The sequence below is a fragment of the Lepidochelys kempii genome, chromosome 2, assembly GCF_965140285.1.
Source record: "Lepidochelys kempii isolate rLepKem1 chromosome 2, rLepKem1.hap1, whole genome shotgun sequence".
Classification (NCBI taxonomy): domain Eukaryota; kingdom Metazoa; phylum Chordata; order Testudines; family Cheloniidae; genus Lepidochelys; species Lepidochelys kempii.
In genome coordinates, this window is record NC_136381.1 from 122,061,102 (window position 1) to 122,067,114 (window position 6,013).

At 43.9% G+C, this 6,013-nt stretch overlaps 1 long non-coding RNA gene across 1 annotated transcript in view; it reads right to left on the reverse strand.

Annotated features, from left to right (window-relative positions):
- Positions 1-6,013, reverse strand: part of LOC140907074 (uncharacterized) — a 41,236-nt gene that overhangs the window by 34,800 nt on the left and 423 nt on the right. The window lies entirely within an intron of this gene.

Sequence of the window (6,013 nt, forward strand, 5' to 3'; positions counted from 1 at the left end):
GAATTGGGGCCAGAGATTTTGAAAAAAAATCAAAGACTCTGAAGATCCAAACTGATTCTAGATATCTTTGAACAAGTGTCAAAATATCACATTACATTTTATATTCAGCTTATTTTGAAATACTAGGATTATATATAAAGTGCTAAGTATTTTTTTAAAAGACCTTAAATATGGAATTGGCACTATCAAGTTTGAGACTTTTACTGTGAAAATACTTTCCCCTAACATTGGTACAATAGCAGGGTGCTGGTAAGAAATGGGACACAGTTTCTCAGCTTTCAAAAGTAGAAAAATGTATACGTTTCCTTTTGTCACTTTTGAAAGGGAAAAACATATGCTTTCAGCCTAAAATAACTCATTTTCAGATTCAGGAAAACAGAAACAAGAATGGATGAAAATGTTTTAACACCTGCTAACTAGTCAATAACAACAGTTCTGAAGAAGGTCAACACGAGAGTGGAAAATTGTGGTGGTAAAGATGTTATTGAGGTTGCAGTTGGGGTTGCACAGTTAAAGTTCAATTATATATGAATTATAGGAATAAGATTTCTGAAGGGACATGCTGAGAACTGAAATCCAAAGCCCACTGAAGTCTATGGAAATACTCTTATTGCCTTCAACGGGTTTTGGATCACTCCCTAAACCAAGATATTCCATAGTCTAGGATTTGGATTCATGATCTGAGCAGATTCCTCTCCCTACAAAGATCTATTGGGGAAAGAGAATGTGTTTTTTGTTGCTCAGGAGAAGGTGGAAGAACTTAGCTTTGGAAAGTGGGTGGGCAGAAAAATACAACAAAAATAAGATGTCTAAGGATGATTCTATTTTTTTTTTTTTTTTAAGAAATGAAGTGTGTATGTGTAACATCCCAAAGCAAAGATACAGTATTAATAAAAACTTGTGATTGTTACTTCCTTTGCCGAGGCAGTATCCAGTGTGATTATATTTATTTTTCGCTAGAACAGAAAGTTGACTGAGACATAACCGATTACTTGGTTCCAAAACTCAATTTACATCCTACTCTACAAGACTGGATCTTTTAAAATCTGTTAAAAAAACAAAAACGAAACAAAACAAAAAACTACACACAAAAGCACAAGAAAACACCACCCCCAAAGCAAATTAATTCTTCTGCTGGTACTAGTCACTTGTTCATAACTAAGATTAAGTTTTAGTCATGGGTATTTTTAGTAAAGGTCATGGACAGGGTCATGGGCAGTAAACAAAAATTCCAGGCCCATGACCTGTCCATGACTTGCACTATATACCCCGACTAAATCTTGGGGAGGGGGAAAGCCTGGAGGTGCTGTGGGTGATCGTGGGGGGTGGGGGTGTGGCACTCAGCCCAGGACCCCCACTGGTGCTGGGGCGCAGGGGCTGGCAGGCTCCCTACCCAGCTCTGCGCATCCCTGGAAGCTGCAACATCCCTCAGCTCCTAGGTGGAGGCGCAGCCAGGCAGCTCTGTGTGCTGCCTCCTCCCTGAACACCAGCTTCACAGCTTCCATTGGCCACGGAACCACGGGCAGTGGGAGCTGCAGGGGCTGTGCCTGAAAGCAGAGGCAATGCACAGAGCTCCCTGGCCATGCCTCCCCCTAGGAGCCGAGAGATGTCACCGCTCCCAGGGAACCGCCTCCCCCTCCCGCTCCGAAGTAAGCACTACCCAGAGCCCTCACCCCCTCCTGTGCCCCAACCCCCAGCTCTGAGCCCCCCACCCAAACTCCTGCTGCTGCTGGGGGGCGGTGATCCACGACTGCCCCAGCAGTAGCCGGTGCAGCTGGCTGAGGGGCCGCCCGAGCTGCTCAGGTGGCCCTCGGGCCAGCCGCATCAGCCACTGCAGAATTCACAGAGGTGATAGAGTCTGTGACTTCCATGACAAACTCGCAGCCTTTTTATAATTATTAATCTTAGAGATTCCAGTTATAAGAAGAGAAAAAAGAAATGTCTCAGTGTAAATGTTAGTCATGTTGACCTTAGGAGGGTAGTGTTCCGGCTAGAAAAAACTAAGATGCATCTTCAACCTCAGTTCTGCAAATGGATCCACATGGACAGACCTCTGCAGCTGTATGGAACCCCATAGACTTCAATGAGGCTCTGAATGGATGGAGAACTCTCTCCAGTTGCAGGATCAGCACCTACTGCCCTGGCTATACTAGATAGTTTTAGCTATGCTGGTGAAAACTTCCAGTATGAACGAACTGCACTGGTATAAAATACTGACAAGACCTTTCCCAGTAAGTTGGTCTGGTATTTGCCCTATTTTGCACTTTTGTAGTGCCTACAATAGAGTTACATTGGGTCAAAGTGTTTAAGTGAGTTAGGCTCCTGAGCGCCTACATCACTTTTGAAAATGGGATTTAGGCACTTTTGAAACTTTTACTCCAAGTCTAGACAAGCCCTAAGATGCCTATATGCTAGTGGTACTCACCCTTCCACAGCTGGAAAGTCACCTTTTATGCAGACAGCCACCAAATATTTTTAAATAGCTGGAACAGTTTGTAGTACCATAAAAGATTATTTTCTGCTAAAGCACTATCTTTAAAGCTAAAAGATCACAGAAGTTTCCACTCACCTTACTTAGCTTCTAGAACAAATATAGAGTCAGCCCATCTAGGGTGTGCATGTGGGGGGGTGGGTGTCTATTTTTTAAATTGCCATTTTCCCTAAGACATGCTCGTGGGGGAGAGGGGGAATTTGCTTTATGCCTTGTTCAGACATACAAAGAGTCTGATATGCAGCTCTACGAAGAGTGGAAGACTGAGGTCATGTCTATACTACAAACTTTGATTGATGCATGTTCTGTCAGCATAAAACCGCTGTAGTTAGTAAATTGCTTGTGTGCGTGTGTTCTCACTAAGAGTGCTCGTGTTGCTGTACAGGGCGATGCACCATGGGGAGGTATCCCAGTGTGCAACCCACAGCCATCCAGCGCACTCTCTTTTGGGAAGTTTTGGCAATGCATGGTGGAACAGAAAGGAGTCACACAGGGTGAGTAGGAGTATGGGCTCAGCTTCCCAGCAACTGTCTCCATCCCATAATATCAACACCCCACAATTTTCACACCTTTTAAAAAAAATCCCACAAATCCACACAGCCCTCCTACCTGTCTGTCATCTCTGACAGACACACAGGGGGCTGGAACAATTTGTGCAGCGGGGGTGCTAAGAGCCACTAAAACAAACTGTAAACCCTGTATATAATTGAAACCACTTCCAGCCAGGGGTTGCGGCAGCACCCGCCGCACCCGCAGTTCTAGTACCTGTGCAGATGCATGGAGCTGCACAGCTCTGCACTATTGTCAGAAGAATTGCAAGGAGAGGACGCACAATGCTCTGATATATGCAGAGTTGTGAGAACATGACTATTTCTTGGAGGACAGATTGCTGTGGGACACTCTTTAGTCTGGATAGGTCAAGACATCCATATTTTTACCTTACTTGCTGTATTATACTTATCCACCCTAGACTATTGTGTGTGTTGATTCAGGGATCTCCGGGACATTCTTTATTCAATCTTTCTTAGGTGGCTGCTGAAAAAAATCAAATTTTGTTTGACAGCCCTGGATATGAAATGTCTTGTGGGAAGCAATGCATTATTCTCTCCTAAACTAAAATGGTAAATTCTCATTCCCTGATGTTATTTGCTAATAAGACAGTTATCAAAGACTTGTCTTGCGGGTCTCTGTGATTCCAGGCATACATTTTAAGGGACCAGAGTCTTAAGATCACAAAGCATTGGAATGCCTGGGATTAGAAGCAAGAATTCCCAGTCCTATACTCAATCAACCAGACCAAGTACTTTTATAAATAATGCAAAGAAATTAGAAGGCTATTAATACAAATGGGCAATTAACACTATTTTATATCAAATTAAAGTTTAATGTATTTCCCTCTTGACTTAGACCACTCTTTTTTCCCCTTTATTAATCTTTAAATCCCCCACTCCTATCTTTCCAGTTCCTGAGCCCAGATCTCTCCTCTTTTACTCTGTCTTCTTTGGGTTTCTGTTCTTCAGGGATTTCAAGCTACAGAATTGCCAACCCTAAGTATTCAAAATACATGAGATTATCTTAAAATACAGTAACAACTTTAGGGGCTTTTTATCTGCCTTCTCATGTTTGAGCCTTCAGGAGTCCATTTACCAGCTTTTCTTGGCAATCAGCAGGGCTAGAACTTAGTTTTTAATAAATGAAAGATTCTCACATAGTTAGTTACACAGTTCTAGGAGCTCTGGGTTATCAGCAAAACACCAAATGTTGCCGGGCCCATGGTCAAATCGTGAGAGTTGGGAGCAATAAGTTTATGCAGTCATTTATGCCCTTGTTTCTTTTTCTTCCATTTAATTTTTTCCTCTATCTCCTGACACCTGGACCAATCCATATGCTACAGGCTGCAGTCCAACTGCTTAAGATATTATCTCACCCACTTGATATATATTCTGCTAACTGTATTTTTCACTCCATGCATCTGATGAAGTGGGTTTTAGCCCACGAAAGCTTATGCCCAAATAAATTTGTTAGTCTCTAAGGTGCCACAAGGACTACTCATTGTTTTTGTTCTCACCCACTTTGAGTCTTATGCAGATGTCAGAGAGGATTTATGTTGGCAGTACTGCCTATCAGGCTGCATCATCCCTTTGTCCCAGGGTCTGCATCAGTATCTCACTACTCAATCTCTCTCCCTCCTGTTTACTACTTTATTCCACTCAGCCTTCACTTTTAAGGGGACAGGGCACTGGCTAATTGTGTGGCTATAATTCAGTGGTTCTTAAACTTTTGTACCAGTGACCCCTTTCACACAGCAAGCTTCTGAGTGCAACCCTCCCTTATAAATTAAAAACACTTTTTTATATATTTAACACCATTATAAATGCTAGAGGTAAAGCTGGGGTTGGGGTGGAGGCTGACAGCTTGTGACCCCCCACATAATAACCTTGTGACCCCCTGAGGGGTCACGACCCCAGTTTCAGAACCCGTGCTGTCATTGGTTGTGCCTTTGTCTCACTTATCTGTTCCCCTGCTCTGCTTAGAAATCCAAAGCAGTGGTTTTTCTTAACCTTTCAGATTACTGTACCCCTTTCAGGAGTGTGATTGGTCTTGCATACCCCCAAGTTTCACTTCACTTAAAAACTACTTGCTTGCAAAATCAGACATAAGAATACAAAGTAGTTACAGCACACTGTTACTGAAAAATCACTTACTTTCTCATTTTCACAATATAGGTATAAAGTAAACCAATTGGAATATAAATATTGTACTTACATGTCAATGTATAATATATAGAGCGGTATAAATAAGTCACTGTATGAAATTTTAGTTTGTATTGACGCGCTGGTGCTTTTTATCTAGCATGTTGTAAAACTAAGCAAATATCTAAATGAGTTGCTGTACCCCCTGAAAGACCTCTGCGTACCCCTAGGGCAGGGGTGGCCAACCTGAACCTGAGAAGGAGCCAGAATTTACTAATGTACATTGCCAAAGGGCCACAGTAATACGTTAGCAGCCCCTCATCAGCTCCTGCCCACCGGCAGCCGTGCTGATCAGTGCCTCCCCCTCCCTCCCCGCACCTCCCCGATCGGCTCTTTCATGGCATGGCATGCAGGAGGCTCTGAGGGGCAGCAAGGGGGCAGGGCCTGTGGCAGAGCCAGGGGTTGAGCAGCGAGCACCCCCCGGGCACACTGGAAAGTTGGCGCCTGTAGCTCCAGCCCCGGAGTCGGTGCCTATTACAAGGAGCCGCATATTCACTTCTGAAGAGCCGCATGTGGCTCCGGAGCCACAGGGTGGCCACCCCTGCCCTAGGGGTACATGTACCCCTGGTTGAGACCCCACTGCCCCCAAAAGATACTGTTTAAATGTGCAAAACAGTAGGGGCTGGAGCTGGGGGTAAAAAACAGGGAATTAATTGCTGCCGGCTCTGAGGCCTGCCATGTTGTCATGTCCCGTCCAGCCCCCCAATAGTTACTGCTGAGAAAAATAAAGGAACATCCCCACCTACTTGGCATAAATATCACTACACAG